The sequence below is a fragment of the Pantherophis guttatus genome, chromosome 2 (assembly GCF_059756535.1).
Source record: "Pantherophis guttatus breed Tessera chromosome 2, ASM5975653v1, whole genome shotgun sequence".
NCBI lineage: Eukaryota > Metazoa > Chordata > Lepidosauria > Squamata > Colubridae > Pantherophis > Pantherophis guttatus.
In genome coordinates, this window is record NC_142064.1 from 97,281,672 (window position 1) to 97,301,083 (window position 19,412).

The 19,412-nt window shown below is 40.9% G+C and overlaps 1 protein-coding gene across 1 annotated transcript in view; it reads right to left on the bottom strand.

The window, feature by feature from the left end:
* Positions 1 to 15,542, bottom strand: part of FRMPD1 (FERM and PDZ domain containing 1) — a 71,468-nt gene extending 55,926 nt beyond the window's left edge. Inside the window, exon 1 of the mRNA XM_034410775.2 lies at positions 15,366 to 15,542. The gene's annotated coding sequence lies outside the window, so the exon portion shown is untranslated. The remainder of the gene's footprint in view (positions 1 to 15,365) is intronic.
* Between the last annotated feature and the right edge of the window lie 3,870 nt (positions 15,543 to 19,412).

Genomic DNA, 19,412 nt, shown 5'->3' on the forward strand with positions numbered 1-19,412 from the left:
TAGTAGAATGTCATTTAGTCCAACAACTTTGCAATCCAGGAACTTCTGATATAATACAGCTCTCTGCTATTACATCTGTCTTCTGGCAATATTACATTTGTCCTCTTGAGAGCTCTATTGATGTAATAGTTTCAGTAACTAAAGCAAAGCAACTTCAGATTCAATCTGCATGAGTGAAAGAATGACTACAGTGGCTCTCAGTGGGTGGTTATTAGAGAAACTTGTTGAAAGCCCTTTATTTATATCATATGCAAAGTCTGAGACTTCCCCATTCCTTTCAGCTGCCACAAGAAGATACCGGGCAGTGCCAAAAAATGGAGAAGCCAGTAAATAGAAAGACATTGTGCTATGTAGAAAGAGCTGGAGTTGATCACAAGGAACTACTATCAAATGGGCACTGCTGACATTGCAACTGGGTTAATTTCTCCTACAAAGTCCAGGGTGATATCCCGTAATCCTGGTATTATGAAAATCAACTGGCCTGTTACTGCCAGGGTAAGTGAAGAATTCTGCCTTAGACAAGCCTCTTGCAATATATACCCCAGATATCTTTAGAGGTCGAACAGTTATTTCAGTCAGCTTGATTTCTCCATGTATTAATGCTACTGAAGGTAAGGTTCATTTAGAGGGCAAAGAGGACTTGTAATGATGCAGGTCAGTGATACACCAGTTCTCCAGGCATGAAACAGGAGAGGACAAAGAGAACAACAGATCCATTTCTATTCTGCTCCAAAGAGATGATGTTGCTCAGAATTGAGTCCTCTTGAAGTTATTCCCTCCCCAAAACATCTATGCTTGCTCAAAAGTATCTCAAAAGGGAGAGCCAAAAGGTAAGATGAGCAACTTCAGCCACTAATATTATTTCTTTACACATACATGCAGCTAAGACAACTGGGTCCTTGATGCTCTCTGAGCTTGATTGTTTTCTTGCAGATGTTTCATTATCCAGACTTGGTAACATCATCAGTGGCTGAAATGGCAGAATTGACTATTTTGATTAAAGAAAAGAATATAAGTACTTTTGTTTCCACATGGAGACCGGTTCTGAACTTTGTGCTTGAAGTGGAAAAGAATGAAATTTTGATTTTGGGTTTTTACCAATTAGGTCGATAGATCTTTATAGAAATGGCTTATTTATATTATTATGAAAAAACAAAAAGGAGTTATTTTATTTTAATGCCTTATTTTAGTGCAACGGAGGGGGTCGGAAGTCAATGTTTTTTTTTCTTTGTTTCCTACCCTTCCTCACTTCTCTTCCCACTCTTCCCCCCCACCATTCTCCTATTTATTTTTGTATTTTATATCTTATTTTATCTTATAACTCAATAAAAATGTTAAGCCAGAAAAAGAAAACAAAACAAGCAAACTCAGAGAGCACCAAGGACCCCTCATTTCAACTCTAAGCTACAAATATTCTTCTTTAGTGTATGAATTGCATCTACTGGAAAATATCTGATGTGCTCTTTCTCATGTCTGATAACTCTATTGCGTCTGTATATTATTTCTTAACACTGCCATGTGAATTGACACAAGCTTTACATGGAAGCAGATAAATGTAGCTTGTAAGTATATAATATAAGGAGTGACCAGAGCAAGTGATAGTCACTCAGACTAAGGCAGGATTAGAACTCACTGTCCCTTGGTGATTGGGCCAAAGTCATCCAGCCAGCTTTCATGGCTACGGTGGGATTTGAACTCATGGTCTCCTGCTTTCTAGCCTGGCACCTTAACCACTCACCCACACATCTTGTTCACTTCATTTGTAATAGTGAAATTCTGGTGAGAGAGACAAGGATAATATTTGCTTATATGCTTTATTTAATAAATTAAATTAGATAGCCAGTGTAGTGTAGTGGCTATAGTTATAGATTATAGGAGAGTACGCTACGATTAGAGAGACTTTGGTTCCACCCTCAACCATGGAAGTTTACTTTAGGCCAGACATTCTTTTTCAGTTCAAGTTATCTCACAGGTTTGTTGTTATACGGCCGTGATGGCGAACCTATGGCACGCGTGCCACAGGTGGCATGCAGAGCCATATCTGTGGGCATGCGAGCACTGCCGTAGCTCAACTCCAGCGCACATGTGAACGCTGGCCAACTGATTTTTGGGCCTTCCTGGCCCACCAGAAGTCAGGAAATGGGCTGTTTCTGGCCTCCAGAGGCCCTCCAGTGGGGTGGGGAAGGCCATTTTCACCCTCCCCAGGCTCCTAGAAAGCCTCTGGAGCCTGGGGAGGGTGAAAAACGGGCCTACCAGGCCCACTGTGCCATCATGTGCCAAAAGTGGGGGCAGTGGGGGGGGGCACGCGCGCATGTGCGGGGCACAGGGGGCTTTGAATTATGGGTGTGGGCACGTGCGCACATGACCCCCCCCCCACACTCCCCCTGCTTTTGTCACGCGATGGGGATAAAAATATAGGGGAAGGGAAGGAGGGAGGGAGGGAAGGAGGAAGCTCCTGAATGAAAGACTAGATATAAATCTAGCAAACAAACGAATAGGTTTGCAGTTACTTGGATCCATAGGGTAAAAATGCTTGCAACAAATGCAGACATGCTTTTAGCACATTGTCGGCTCAACTCCTTAAACCAAGCATGGCTTTTCCCCAGATTGCACTGCAGCTGAGAACAGATGTGCGATTCCAGAAAAAAAGACCCAGCTGCTTCAAGGCCAGGGCAAGCTGCCCAACTCTATTAAGTGCATAAAATAAAATTTAAAAAAAAAATAGAAATGGGTCTAAAAACTTTAATATAGCTTTTTTTTTTTTTTAAACCCGAAGGCTCCATAGTTCAGAATCGAGAGCTCACCAACGTGCCTTTCTCCCCATTCGACTAGAACAAAGCAGAAGCTTATTTATGTCTTGTGCAGCAATTAGGCTGACAATGGTTTGTATCTTCCAACCATTATATAAATCAAAAGCTACACGGAAGCATAAAAGTTTTAAAAAGTAAAAGCTAAAACTCTCTAGAAGGGGCCTCTTTGCCGACCTTCTGTTCCTAGCAATCTTTATGATGTACAAACCGAACAGTGTTGTCGTTGCTGACAATCCTGTGAAAAACTGAAACGCCAGACATGTTTTGGTTATGGCCAAAGGCCCTGCAGGGATCTGGTTTATTTCAGAACACAAGCATGGGAGATAATAGGAATATTGATGCTGAGGTCATGTTACCAAGAAGACCAGAATATTATTCTAAAACGGAAAAGTGGTACGTGACGGCTAGGATGAATGGAATCAATAGGCTGCCTTTTTAAGGGTTCCTGGTTCTAAAAATACACCAATGTGAAGTGTGAGAGAGACGGCAGTTTCTCAGGAAGGGAATCTGGGAAAAGAGCAAATAGACATGTTTTCTGTTCTCTATCCATTCATCCATCGTTCATTACTGCGGCCAACACAAGAAAATTTAAACCACTCTGGGACCCAACATGGATTTTGTGTCTGCCACAACAAAGAAATAGCACCAAAAGCCACAGAATAGAGTACAGCTATAGAATACAGCTTGAAAAGTGAGTTTCTCACCCTAAGATCAGCAAAATTGTTCTTGAAATGTTGGGGTAAGGAATGTATTGAAAGGTACTAGCAATCAGAGGGCTGCAGCTTAGGTATACTGCATAGCTGTGCCCCAGATCCATAGAATATAGTTTTTTTTAATTTTATACTAACTAATGACCCAGTGCTGCCCGGGTATTTTTTCATCCTAATCCCCCCCTGCCTCCTGCGCATGTGCACATGATACCCCTTGGGGTATTTTTTTTCCACAGAGTAAGTCATCTGTGTACCAAATTTGATTGAAATTGCTCAAGGTGTTCCAGAGATATGCTGGAAGACACACACCTGGAGGGGTGTTAGGGGTGTCTTACCCCCACAGTGTTTGTCTCCAGAGGGTAAGTCATCTGTGTACCAAGTTTGGTTGAAATTGCTTGAGGCGTTCCAGAGTTATACTGAAACACACACACAAACACAGACACAGACACACACACACACACAGACACACACACACACTCCAGGGGTGTCTTACCCCCACAGTATTTGTTTCCAGAGAGTAAGTCATCTGTGTACCAAGTTTGGTTGAAATTGCTCGAGTTGTTCCAGAGTTATGCTGGATCGTCTATATATATATGCATAGATCCTTTTTTATATATATAGATTTCATTAATTCTTCTGGATGGGGAGTTTAGAATAAGACTCATATAGATATTCCTTATGACCACAATTGAGCCCACCATCTATTTTGTTAAAGAGATATTTGTTAAGTGAATTTTGCCCCATTCTACGACCTTTTTCGTCACAGCTGTTAAGTGAGTTATCACAGTTGTTAAATTAGTAATGAAGTTACTGATTTATCTGGCTTCCCCCATTCTGACTTTGCTTATCTGAAGGTCACAAAAGGTGATCACATGACAATATGATATAACAAGTCATAAATATGAACCAGTTGCCAAGCTTTTGAATTTTGGTCATGTGACCATGGGGATGCTGCAACGGTCGTAAGTGTGAAAAGCAGTCAGTGCCATTGTAAGTTTGAACGGTCACTAAATGAACTATTGTAAGTTGAGGAGTACCTGTACTCTACAAAGAGGATAAGACAAATTTTTAGTGGCTGTATTGTGGGAGTTGAGATTTTAGTGACAAGGAAAATAATCCATGCTGCATATACATCCAGAAGGCTTAGACGAAGCCGGGGAGGATTGTTGCCCAAAAGGTTTTAACATCAAAAACAATAAAGTACTTCATAATAAAGGCTGTTGTTCTTGGGTAGCTGGTTACTGGGCCACTCAACCCACAGCAATTCTGCAAGTAAAGATTTTTATCTGACAATCTGGTGGGCACAGAAAGCCTCCTCAATTTAACTTGTGTATCAAGTAGCTGTAAATACATTGGAACAACACAATCTGTCTCAAACGAATAACTCCTATGCTTGGGTTGCTTCATACCAAAGTTGGAAATCCTTTAATTAATCGATTTTTGAGCCATATATGGAATACTGACACCCCCAGAGAGTTGGGGAGAGTTAGTTATGAAATCTAAACACTGCAGTTAAACAAAGTTTTAGAAATTATCCTGCCAGTTCATCAACCTCTGGACCCATTGTGATTATTCTTAACACTGCCTGTCCTGCAGCGAGTTTGCAAACATTCCAAGCAATGCACAATCCCTGGCAAACGAAAGTGGGTGAAAATGCTAGGGGGTTGAAACGGAACACAAAGGGATTGTTGTCCTAGGCTTGGCAAGAATTTCCCCTATACCTACTCCTTCCCCAATCTAGCCTTAGTAGCCAGACTGTCTGCTGGATATAGCAAGGACTTAATCAGCCCCCATCAAGAATACTAAGGGCTGTATTGACCACAGTGGAAGGTTTTTTAAAAAAAATCAAGTATCCTTGCTGTCTTGACCTTTTAGTACAGGTAGTCCTCGACTTACGACCACAATTGAGCTCAAAATTTACGCTGCTAAGTGAGAAATTTGTTAACTGAGTTTTGCCCCATTTTACGACTTTTACGAAATTAAGTGAATCACTGCAATTGTTAAATTAGTAACATAATGAATCTGGCTTCCCCATTGACTTGGTTTGTCAGAAGGTCGCAAAAGATGATCACATGACCACAGGGCACTGCAACTATTGTAACTATGAACCGGTTTTCAAGCATACAAATATAAATCACGTGACCATGAGGATGGTCATGCAATGGTCATAAGTGTGAAAAAATGGTCATGTCACTTTTTTTCAGTGCCATTGTAACTTTGAACGGTCACTAAATGAATTGTTGTAAGTTGACGACTACCTGTAGTAGCAATAGTAGTGGGTTGCTACCGGTTCGCCCCGGATCGGGAAACTAGTAGAGGTGGTGGCAGGAGATTCCATCCACTAGCCCGGAGGCTTCTGCGCATATGTAGAAGCATCGCGAGCGTGTGCGCACCCACGAGTGAACCGGTAGCGACGGGTTTTGAAACTGCCCCTGAGTAGCAAGGAAGAGATCAAACTGTCTGTTGATTAGTCAAAGGTACAAACTCAGATACCTAGGACTTACATCAAATGTGGAGATCCTACAGCTTTCTAGTCACAATCCATAGTACAGTATGGTCAAATATTACAAAGATACCCCTAAACTATCTTATTTCTTAAACTGGGTTTGAAGGTAAAGCTAAATTACACATGTTGCTGCATATAAATGAAGTGTCTCTGAACCTCTTCAAGGTGTAGACACTTGAAAGCAGGGTGGATCTGATTTAAATCGAGTTGATTTAAATCACAATTTAAATCATGATTTAAATCACTAGTAAAAAGGCTTGATTTAAATCAACTCGATTTAAATCATAATTTTTAAAGAGCAACTGTCATCTCTGCTACTCCTTTGACCCACTGTTGACTCACCGATAGTCCCAGTGTTGCAGAATATACAGCCTCATGCTACATAACTAAGCTCCATTTCATGCTGAATAAACTAAATTATTTATGTATCTTAAATAGAAAACTATCTTACGATAGATTTTTACCCCAAAAGTTTTTTATTAAAATAAATTCAATAAAAATCAAAAAAATCCAATTTAAATCAAAAAAATCTGATTTTTTTTATTTTTTAAAAAAAAATCATTGATTTTTATCCACCCTGCTTGAAAGTCAGAAATTGAAATATAAATAGGTTCCTATGAATGTGGGTCTAATTAGTACTTGGATAAAATACTTGGGAGAAGGCAATGGTAAAGCAATTGTCGCCAAGAAAATGAAATGAACATACCATCCAGAACAAAGGTTGACTTACAGAAGACTTTACTTCTTAATTTTTTTTTTAAAAAAATCAGATTGTAAACCTATCTTTAAATCATGTCAGCTGCCTCTTATTTTTTCATGTCACCAATGAACAGGTGCACTTTTAGTTCTGCCGCAAACATTTATCCTATCAAGTTGCCACATATGGACAGACATATCAGATTTTTTTAAAAAAAATCCTGTGTCTCTTTGGTTACTGGTAACAATGAAGCCGATCTCTCTCCCCCCCCCCCAAATTTCCTTCTGCTTTTTGCATGAAGTGCTATAGCCCTTTTCTTTCAATCCCATCTATTTCTTGTTAGCAGAGAGAAATTAGTCGTTTGGAAATCCTTAAATCATCTCTGTTCTTGGGTCACTGGTCAAGAATCAATATGGCCAAACAAGGGCAACCCCTTGGATCAGAGATGTGTGAGACATACAGGCAAGAGACAGACGACACAACTTTTCCTTCCTTCCTTCCTTCCTTCCTTCCTTCCTTCCTTCCTTCCTTCCTTCCTTCCTTTCTCTCTCTCTCTCTCTCCCCTTCCTTCCTTCCTTCCTTCCTTTCTTCTATTTATTATGCTATTTATTTATAACACTATTTATTGATTAAATTTATATGCTGTCCATCTCACTATCAAGCAGCTCTGGCCAGCTTACAATATCATGAGGGACAGACAATTTCATGTTGCAGGATAAGTCAGGAGCTCCTATGTGTGGACAATGGTAGAAAGCCATGGGACTTGGTGAGTGGTCATGAGAAGGTTCCACCTACTCAATTCCACCCAGATGTTGAAAAGCCCAGCAAGAAGTTTTAAATTAAATATTGTGATAGCGACCATAGTTTCCTGTCCATGGCAGCTCCATCATAGAGGAGCCTCACTGAAATAAATTCAAAGGGATGGGATGGTCATCAGGCAAAAGACAGGAACCAAAGAGACTGTTGCACATTGTCAAACTGCTCACCTAGTGCCGTAGGATCTCAGTTTATGGCAGAACTGATTATACAAGCTACCATGAAAGACAAGGAAGGAAGGAAGTTCCTTGGGCACAAATTGGACTAGGTGTGATATAAACAGGAAAAAGAAAATAGTTGAGTGATAATAATGAAGAATAAGCAGAATGGGAAGTTTTGCAAATGATTCACAAGACATTTAAAATGCATGTGTAATAGGAACAAACCAATATATATTAGACATGTTTTTCCTGAAAAAGAAAAAAAATGTGTGAAGAAGATTGAAAAAAAAAGAAAACTAGTCATTCAATTAGAACTTTCTTTCACTCAAGACTTCTACAGTTGAAAATTATCTCTGCCCTGAAAGATGCTCTCTAGCAGAGATGCTCTCCACCTGAGAGTTCAGGAGCTTGATCTGGATTAATGTCCTAATGTCTACCTTCTCCTACAAAGTAAAAATGGCTAGATCTTCAGTCCACCAATTCCCCAAGTCTGTTAGTTTCACAGAAACTGATAGGAGAAGTTGAAGTCTTCTACTTGAACCTGCATCTTATACCAGATCCTAATTCTTGGTTTCCATCGATACCATCAAGTTAGGTATCCTTAAAGCAGCTTCCAAATGCAAAAAGACCAGATAATGGAAGAATCTGAAATAAGCCCATCAAGTCCTCTTTGCTAGAAAATGAGTAGGATTGAATGTATTTATCAGTGCTGCTTCCTTTTCTCCCTCAGCTCTTTTCAAATAACATGGACAGCAACTACGGACAATCTGGAAGGCACATAGGGAGAAAGCTGAGCAAATGGGAGGAAATTGCATCTGGGGTAATTACCGATTGCATTAAGGCTATCAAATCTGACATAAGGCAGGGTGCCCCGTCCTTTAATAGCTGTAAGAAACATTCAGCAGTTTTGGATGTCAATTCTTTTTTCTGTTGTTGTTATCCTGAATTGTAGTCCTTTCTCTGAGAAACTCCACATGTGGATCAGGTATTAAAAGCACAGAACTAAGGTCCATCCAGACTGGATAGATCTTCCTATATATTTTGGTGTTGAAACTGAGGCTCAGTTGTAAGCTATGAGTCCTACTTATGAGCAACACTTAGAACTCCCAACTGATGGAACTGGTTCAAAGGGAAGGGTAATTTTTTTTAAAAAAAACAAACCATACAGATAGATGTATTCTTCAAATATTTAAGGAAGCAACAGACAATTATTATTATTACTGTAATGGAGATGATGAAAAAAGTGCTTCTCAGGACAAACAATGGTAATTGTTAGTCATTTTCTTTTTGCATTTCATATTTCAGCATTACAGGAGAGTAAAATGAGCTTTTTAAAAATATATAGGCCTGCTTAGTGGTGTGCTTGGCAGGCTCATACCAGTTTATGAGGTCGATTATTAGATTTTTTCTGGAATTTTGAGAGCCGGTTGAGAACTGACCCATACTGCTTAGGGCACTGATCAACTGAGTTTGGCATCTAGTGACACAGTATGGAGGTAGCGATGGAAGTAAGCAGAACTAATAGTTAAACATTTAAGACACTTCTGGCTCTACCTATTAACGGTGGCCCCCTGGTTAATCAAGTAAAGCTTTAGCTAATTCATCAGCAGATAAGGAAATGAACTCACTAATAAAACAGTGGTATAAGAACTGGAAACAAGCTTCTCTAAGATCCAATTTTCTGAAAATATTGTGACATATACAGGCTTATAAATTTGCTTTGAAAATTGATGCCAACACAGAGGTAAGCCACAAAGAATATTTCATCCAGTTAATGCCTTCCTTGACAAAAACATAACTTTGATCAATATTTCTTGAAATAAAACTATTGTTATACTGTTCATCATCTTTCAGCCAAAGCACTCTTGGTTTTTAGGATAAATGAGGGAGATGTTCAACTGATTATAACAGCAGATAAAGATCAATCTGCTTTTTTGGCTTACCTTAATTGCCCTTATTTCATCATAAAGCAATGTTTGTGTAATTGAAAAAGTTACATAAAGATGGAGAAATCTTATAAAGATCCTTAGTTCAAACTCTACTCAAATCCCTCACTATCTTTAAATTTATTCTTCCTTAAAAGTCTCATGATAAAATGAATTAGGGTTATCAGTGCAACAATCTTCCAGGTAAAAATATGGGAAGGAAGAAAGGGAGGGAGGGAGGGAGGGAGGGAGGGAGGGAGGGAGGAAGGAAGGAAGGAAGGAAGGAAGGAAGGAAGGAAGGAAGGAAAAGAGTTTGTATAACAGTGTCTATCAAGCCTTCTACTTTCTGGGAAACTTTGATAGATAAAATTCTATCCAGCAATTTGTGTGTGTTTATGAATGTGTGTATATTTTATAGACAGAAACACTATAGTACCCAAGTCAGAGAAACTAGAACTCAAATACTAGCTTGGCTGCATTCACTATGTGAGCATAAGGATTCTCTTTTGCAGTTTGATTCTAACTTTGTTCAGATAGATAGAAACCAAGTTTCTTCATTGGGACCTTCTTCTCCATCAGTAAATTTAAAATAATGCTACTATCCAATGCATCAACTGGTGCATTGGTCTGTAGGAAAGATTCCAGATGTTGTTTCTAAGCATCATTACTTGATACTCTTATTCAAGAAAAGATATACCTCCAGTTTCATCTTTAATGAAATGAATAGCTTTATTTTATAGTCCTTTAAGTATTCTGAAAAAACGGAGAGCTATTGGCAAACTGCCTAGTAAGAGTCATTTCAGGAAACGCTCACATTCCTTAGCACCCAATCAATGACCCTATAATTAGTCCTTGAACCACATACACCTTTCCTTTCTTGTGCAAAGCACCAGCTAGTGTAGCTTTAAAATTACAAACTCATAAGAACAATATAGAACGATCAGCCAATCTGACAGAGTGAACCTGTGGGCATAAAATGGACTTCAACAAAAGTCTGGATAAAATGGACATCAACAACCAGTGAGAAATAGCAAGGAAATGGGAAGAGGAGTATATTTAAATTGGTGAGGCATTATATGATTGGACCCAACTTCTAAAACCATCTTCTTTCTATGATGTATCATCCCACCCCAGAAATAAGGTTTCCTTCTTATAATTTTAGGGAGTGGCAGAAGAGTATCAAAGGTGATTCCCAGGCTATTTGGAGCCTAAGTCATGTTGACTTCTGACCACCAATACACTGTACCGTAACCAGAAGCATACTAGCAACCAGCACAGATGTTGCAGAATACAGAATAACAGAATTGAAAGTGACCTTGGAGGTCTTCTAGTCCAACCCTCTGCTTAAGCAGGAGACCCTATATCTCTCCGGGCAAATCATTGTCCAATCTCTTCTTAAAAACTGCCAGGGCACAGCTGTTTCACTGATTGTTCTCACTGACAGGAAATTTCTCCTTAATTCTATGTTGGATCTCTCTTTGTTAAGCTTCCACCCATTACCTCTTATCTTGCCCTCAGCTGTTTTGGAGAATAGGTTGGCCCCAGGGGTGAAATCCAGCAGGTTCTGACAGGTTCTGGAGAACCGGTAATGGAAATTTTGAGCAGTTCAGAGAACCGGTAATGGAAATTTTGAGTAGTTTGGAGAACCGGCAAATACTACCTCTGGCTGGCCCCAGAGTGGGGACAGAATGGAGATTTTGCAGTATCCTTCCTCTGCCACGCCCACCAAGCCACGCCCACAGAACCGGTAATAAAAAAAAATTGGATTTCACCACTGGTTGACCCCCTTCATTTCTGAGACAACCTCTCAAATATTGGAAGCCTGCTATCATGTCACTCCTCGTCCTTTTCTTCGTTAGACTAGACATTCTCATTTCCCACAACCGTTCAGTCAACCTATCTGTAGGTTACATACAGTACGATTCAAAGGGCTAGTAGCATCAACTTCCTTGAATGTTATCAACAAGCAAGGACCTCAGAAATCTTAGTTTAATCGTGTCATTTTAGGACTCAAGCAGGAAGAGAGCCATTGGGTGCTTCATTCCCTGGTTTACAGCAGCAGGCACGGATGGCTTATTGAGAACTGAATCTGTACATGTGGGTGGGGAGAGAGTCACAGGACTGTGGTAAGCCAAACAATGGTATGTGTGTGTTTTGTGCTGCATATTGTTTCAATGCAGCTAATATAATTTGTGAATTATGATTTGTGGTTTAGCATGAAGAGGGAGCTCAGCCAAGAGTAGCTATTGAAAGAAAATTGTGGTTCAGCAAATTGTAGCCTAGCACAATGTCTGAACTCAGTCACTGGGGAACTTGTATTTGTGAAATGCAAACTGTGATAGCTTTTCAACTCATTGTTTGTTGCTGCAGTCCCCCGAGAGAGGAAGGTACATCCGCAAACGGAAGGGACTTAAGCTTCTGGGAATCATCTGTGCCAAGGGGGAAGGGCAATCTTGCTTATCTACATTCCTGATTTAGAGAGATTCAGATTTCTCCTGCACCATAAGGCTATATTACAAGAGTCATTAGGCGAATGGGGTATTATCATTATGTTCCAGAGTGCAAAATAGGTTCCTTTCTGTAAGAAAATAATCCCACACCCTTTCTCATCACTGCTCATCACAAATCCAACAATATTTATTCTTTCCATCATTATGACCGAGAACATGGCCAGAAAAATCATGATCAATTTTTTTATGGCAAATTACTAGGATTCGGGAAGTGGAGATGTGCTGCTTCTTTGAAAAAGATACTATGCTTAACTCTGTTCCTATCTCTTTGATAGCAGTAGTGACATAGGAGAACTAAGCAAGTGAAAAAGCTCTTGCCATAACACTTTATAGCCATGGCAGAGAAAGCTTCATATGTTAAGTGTCTGCATGTCAAGTTGCTGGTGTAGAATAAATTAGGGGGGGGGGAAAGGGAGAGGGAGTGGACAGAAAACTTATGAACATTTAGAAACAGGGCTTAAATTCACATTGGCAGTGTTACAAAACCAAAACTATGCTCTTCCTGACCCCCGTCTTGTATGAATGACACAATGATCCAATGACTGCTTAAATACCTCCCTCCATAACATCCCTAATTAAATAAAAGGCAGGATATTAAATCCGGCTATTACTAAACATCTGAACTAAAAAAAAAAAAAAGAGCAATGGCTGATGTATGCTTCTTTAAGAAAGGATAATCATAGCTTTTAAATATTTGATGTTATGATTCAGGCTGACACAACAAAAGTACAGTACCGTATGGTCAACTCTGCACATGGATTTCTATTCTGGCAAAGTGCAAGATTGGAGGTCAGAATGTGAAGGTTCAAAAAAGGGGGCAGAATTCATTTTTGAGCAGAGGATCAAAAGGGAGATTGAGATTGGTACAATTTCACTTAATCTTCACGTCAAAATTAAGTTTACTGGCCTTCCGTTTATCAACGCACTCTAAGAAACAGATCATAATTAATCCATCAAAAAGAATGGGGACAGAAATCAAAAAATAAAATCCCCTGATTTCTGCAGCTTGGGGCTGAGAAATCTTTTTGGAAACTCTAGCAAAATGTTGCTGCCAATCAAGATAGAAGGCTGAGGATTTTATTTATTCGACTATATCAGGGGTGGGTTCTACTTACCTTTACTACCGGTTCGCAGTGCTTCTGCGCATGCACAGAAGTGTTTTGATGACGTCGGAGTCAGTGGCCAGAGCCTCCCACCGGTTTTACTACTGGTTCTATAGAACCGGTGCGAACTGGGAGCAACCCACCACTGGACTATATGTGTTAATTGTATTAATCTTATGACTCAGGGCAGTTGTACAACAAAAGAGAAATAAGACAAAAACAAACATCACAAAGAAACATAAAATAATTATGTAAATGTAAGAATGGGCATTCTCAGCAGATAACAGGAGCCAAAGCTGGTTGGACTGGGGGAATTTTAATGATCTTCTAGAATATCAGAACAGAAGGAATTATTCAAGCTTTTGGGGATAAAATGCTTCTTAATACAGAAGTTGACACAGTAAAGTTGCTGCCCTGTTCAAATGCTTTGGTTTTCAAAAAGAGGAGGGACCCACAGTTGACCCTTTTGAGATGTCTGAATCATTTGGCAAGGAATATATTCAATTTATGTCCCACATTCATTCAGGAGCTCAGGCTGGTATACTTTTGCCCCCCAAACAGTCCAAAATAGGATAGAGAAAAACTAACTGGGCAAAGATCACCCAGTGAACTTCTGTTGCTAAGGGAGGCCAAAAAAAAAAAAAATCTGTATTCCCTACTCCATATCTAACATTTTAACAACCGTATCACCCGGACTGTCAATATAAGTACTGAAGTTAAACTGAGTTGGAGAAGCCAGACAGAGGAAAAAGAAGACTTATGGGAATCAATGATCTGATATACTGTACTTACACCTTTAAAAAACTCAAGAGGGAATGAGAAGCGACCATGAGAGTTTATTTATTTAATACCCATTCAAAGGCAGGCAAACTGCAAGGTCTATCAAACTCTAAGCTGAGTACAGAGATTCATGTCACACCACCCTAGCCTACTGGCTCAGAAAGAAGGAAGCCACTTGAAGTTTATCATCCTTCCCTCTAGAAGGGAAACTCTGTGTCTGACTGCTCATAGAAACTGAGCTTCATCAAGTTACTCAACCACCCTCCTACAGCAGTGAGATAGATTTTCCCTGCAAAAAAGGGGTGAGAACTATTTATTATTTATTCACATTTCTTTTATTTATTTATAAATTTTATTGGCCGTCCATCCTACCATAGGGTAACTAACCCTGGGCGGCTTACAGTTACATATACAGTTAAAACACAAAAACTATTATTCTCCCAAAAGACCATCTTTTTTTTTTCAAGAGTCAACTGGACTTGCTGTTTTGTCTTTGAAGACATTTCGCTTCTCATCCAAGAAGCTTCTTCAGCTCTGACTGAGAATCTCCATAGACATATAAAACTATGGACTTTACCTGACCTAATTCCCATCCCCCGACCCCCTGCCTATATGGAAAAACCCTGCCTATATGCACCGTTTGACTGACATTGTTATCAGCACGTCTATGGGCTAATGGCATTACTTGTCCGGACCTGCTCCCAGGCAAGGCACGGTGCCGGACTACAAAACTTTGAACAGAACACACGATTGTGTCTATGGAGATTCTCGGTCATCCAGGTCATGGTTGTCATTCCCCGCCATCCAGTCAGAGCTGAAGAAGCTTCTTGGATGAGAAGCGAAACGTCTTAAAACCAGAAAGTCCAGTTGCCTCTTGGGGGGGGGGAAGCACTTTTGGAAGAACATACGATGGTTTCAAGTCCACATTGAGGGACGAAGCAAACAGGACCTGCTCCCAGGCAAGGCAGGATGCCGGACTACAAAACTTTGAACAGAACATACGACGGTTTCAATCCACACGGAGGGACGAAGACTGGGGGTGGGGGTGGGAGGTGGGGGAGACCGTGTCACCTTCCTCCGGATCATACCAAACCTGACCTCCAGCTGTCGGATCAGCGGTGGCCAGAAGCGGGGCGAGCGGCGACCAGGAGCTTCCAGAAGTAAAGGCTGCGCGCGGCGCTCGCCTCTCCTTCGGGAGATGCCTCCCGCCCCGCTCGCTTTGGATGGTAAATAGGGCAGCGGGTTGAGTTTTAGTCCTAGGCGCCTTTACCTTCGTGTAAGCCCCTTTCAGAGCGAAGCTTCCAGCGGACCGAACGAATCCAAGCTCCAGCGGAGAGACGCGCTTACCTGCCGGCTCTTTTCCAGAAGAGAACTTTGTTTCTCCTTGCGCGCTGGCGGAACCGAGCGGGAATTACGGTACCAGAGATGTCCTTTCTGCTTGCGCCGCGGCGCCGCGAGTGAAGCCTCTGCCTCAGCAGCAGCAGCAGCAGCAGCAGCAGGTGCCGGCCGCGCGCTGAAAGAGGCGGCGTTAATTCTAGAATAACCCCGCCCCTTGCTTCGCCTGCCGGAGCCTCTGGCTTTCCCTCCTCCCCCCCTCCCCCTTGCTTTTTCGACCGTGTTGTCATTCATCGGCAAAAGGCGGGGGCTTGAACGCAACCCTAGCTGGAAGCCACGCCCCATGGACTTGAAGCTCCGCCCCAACGCCATATATGGTGTATCGCCGCGATGGAGTTTTCTGCAAGCGTCACGAGGCGCTATCGTCTGGCTCCGTCCAGAAATTAAGTTTGCCTTTCTTGACGGAGTAATACGACAGAGGCTCGTGATGGAGCCAATTCATTCAGTATATTAGGGCAGTAATTTAACGGGTTGGAAAAAGAAAAAGACCCAAGGATGAAATCATCGAATGATTTTTCTCTTCCTATGGAATTATTAATTTATATGTTTGAAATTCGTGAAGTTATTCTCCCAGCTATTTCCTTACAATAGTCAGTGGAATAGCATGTCCCTGCTATGTAAAAACTTTAATTATAATTATTAACAGCAGATGTGGATATGAGAATATTAAAGAGCACAGGTTACTGCATAACGATGATTATAGAGTTACAATAATATTTAACTGAGCAACGTGGGCTGCTTTTGTCACAACTTCTAAGGTAGCCTCCTATTACTAGTGTGCTCCAGATGGACTGAGGCTACACCTTTGAACTGTGGATGCTGAATGTCAGATCAGGCCCATGCCTGGATCTGCCTTTTTCAACCTTGGCAATGTTAAGATGTGTCGGCTGAGGAATTCTGGGAGTTGCAGTCCACACATCCTAAAGTTGCCAAGGTTGAAAAACATTGGACTAGATTATAAATGACAGCTTTGATTTAGGATGCATAGAGCTCGTAGAGAAAAACCTTTATCACTAAATAAAACAAAGCAAGACCGAGAACTCTTATCTTTTGGATGCTATCCAGTGGCCATCAGGATTATTGGAGCCCAGGTCTTATAGTCCTAGGCCTGGTGTCAGCAACCTGCGGCTCAAGAGCCGCATGCGGCTCTTTGGGCCCTCTGCTGTGGCTCCCTGTTGGGTGATCCCACCACTGGCTGGCCCCGCCCCTCGCCCTCCCCTCCCAGTCACTCCTCGCCTGGCCTGAGAAGGTAAGGGGGATGGCGGGGGATGGAGGCCAGGGCAGAGACAGAGAGATGGCGGGGGATGGAGGCCAGGGCAGGGCAGAGAGAGCGGGAGAGAGGGAGGGAGGCAGAGATGTCAAAAGGGTTATGTGGTTTCCGGTGTTTTTTAACAACTGGTTCTCTGCCCTAATGACCAGCTGGGTAGGGTTAGGGTGGGTCATGTGACTGGTGGAAGTGAGTGATGTTGATTTGGCCACGCCCACCCAGGTTTTGTGGCTCCTGGTGTTTTCTTTTCTGTGGGAAACAGGTCCAAATGGCTCTTTGAGTGTTTAAGGTTGCAGACCCCTGCCCTAGGCATTTGAAGCAATTTGAACATGTTCTGAAGGACGGAAGGGAGAGGGGAGGATGTTTGTGTAGTCTATAAGCATTCCATCCATCTCCAGGTTACCATTTCATTTAAACGTCCACTTTGTTAGGGTTATTCAGATCCTTGTTACTTGGATCTCTTATCTTCTATTTCCGTTGCATTTTTCAATCTGCTTTCCAAGTCAATGATCATAGAAAGCCAGGGGAGATGAATGATCTTGACAGAAGTATGCAAGAACTGTTACCTAGGCAAACAGACTGAAACATTCCTTAAGTCCAAGGGAAGCAAGATAGTATTCAGTAGAGAGACTCAGGCAAATGCCTCCCTGATTCACCAAGGTATAACAGGGGAGGTACATTCCCAGCAGGCTTGCAAGATTCTGTTAGTATAGCCTATTTCAATAAAGTGTCATTTTGGTCTTCCTGTACAGTTGTTTTTCTGGTCTGGTCTACCTACTGGCGCTGACAATAGGAGAACTTTCCTGATGCTTCACTTGTATTTCTTGGTGTGTTTTATCATTTCTTGATTTTTTTTTTTTCACCCTCTTGACACCAAATAGCAATAACACTTAGACTTATATACCGCTTCATAGTGCTTTACATCCAGTGGTGGGATTCAAATAATTTAACAACCAGTTCTCTGCCCTAATGACTAGCTGGGTAGGTGTGGCTCGGTGGTCATGTGACCATGTGGGCATGGCCAACTCAACATTACTCACTCAGCTTTGCCTTAGCTGTTACAATGTAATAAGGGTTAACCAGAGAGACAGTTTCTGTAAGCAGGGCAATAAAGATTAGGCTAGAAACAACACCAGAATGTTTCCTTCCTGCCTTCTTTACAGGATTAGCCCTGTAAAGTGAAAAAAACAAAAACAAAATAAGATTTCTTCCAACGACCAGTTCTCTGAACTGCTTAGAAAGTTAACAACTGGTTCTCCTAAATAGGAGCGAACTGACTGAATTCCACCACTATTTATATCCTTCTCTAAGCGGTTTACAGAATCAGCATATTGCCCCCGACAATCTGGGTCCTCATTTTACCAACCTTGGAAGGATGGAAGGCTGAGTCAACCTTAAAGCTGCAATACTGCATTCTAACCACTACACCATCAGAGCAATAGGGTATATATCCCTCTCTCTTACTTACATCTTGACTACAAGATGTAAGTAATCATCACCATGCATAATTTAGGAATGTTGTCCTTAATGTATTAATAGGGAATAGGTTCCATGAACCAACAGGAACTTTATTTTTAAATTAATATTCCCAAGATTGTAGTCTACACATCACATTAATAGAATTTCCCTAGGCTTGGATGAGAAAGTGCTAATGCTCATGGGTAAAAATTTCCTTGCTTTCATAGGGATTCCAAAATGTATTTGTTCCAAAAATTCCAAAATCCATCATTAGTCCTGGGCCATAGAATTTTAAAAAATCATTTTATCCACCAAATAGAATCCCATGCTTGGTGCAGAAATCCAAATTAAAGTTTCCTTGGCAGGCAGCAGATATGTTTAGCTTCTTTGTGTATATAGCAAAGAGGAACTCGTCACTCATCACTTTCTGAGTAATCAGTTCCTTTATGGAACTTTTGTTGTTAGGACGTTTTTCATAACTTTCAAAACGCAATCTGCTTTCCTATAACTTTGAGGCCTTTATTCTGTATCTTGTACTCGGAAGCAATAGTAAACAGATTTTTAATATATTCTTTGGGTACTTAAAACAGATAGATAGATAGATAGATAGATAGATAGATAGATAGATAGATACCATAGATAGATAGATTTGTAGATAATCACAGCAACCATCATAAATGTGAGTCAGCTGTCTAGCATTCAAATGTAAATCCACCTCTGGTCTGATGTATTGGGTAAAATGTATTAAGTAAAGAAATAAACATTCTGCATTCAAATGCAAAATGCAGAATTTCTTTAACTCCACAACCTGAATGGTCAAACAATTTGCAATTTCATAGGATGTTAAGAGTGCACATCGTGTCTGAAAAATAGCTTGTTTACTTTGTAGAAATATAGGAATCAGAAAAGATAATCAAATATCACTTTGTCCAACCTCTTGTTGATACAAGAAAACCATTGTTAGTGCACATTCTACCTCTGGCTTTTCAGTCTTCAGTAAAAGAAACGTATCATTTTTCAGGGCAGATTGTTTCCATTCTCCGTTGATTCATACTGTTAGAAACATTTTTTCCTAGTATTTTGTTTAATGCTGTAATCCACTAGTAGGTGGGCCAGGCAATACTTTCCCAGAACCTCCCTAGGAACATTTAGCTACACCAAGCAAAATCCATTACAGATCAGGTTACCTCCAAGGTTCCATATTGTGCAGATGCTCCAGGAGAATAACAGGGTCAATGGCATCCAGCAGAGCTCTTCTCCTAGTAACACTTGCC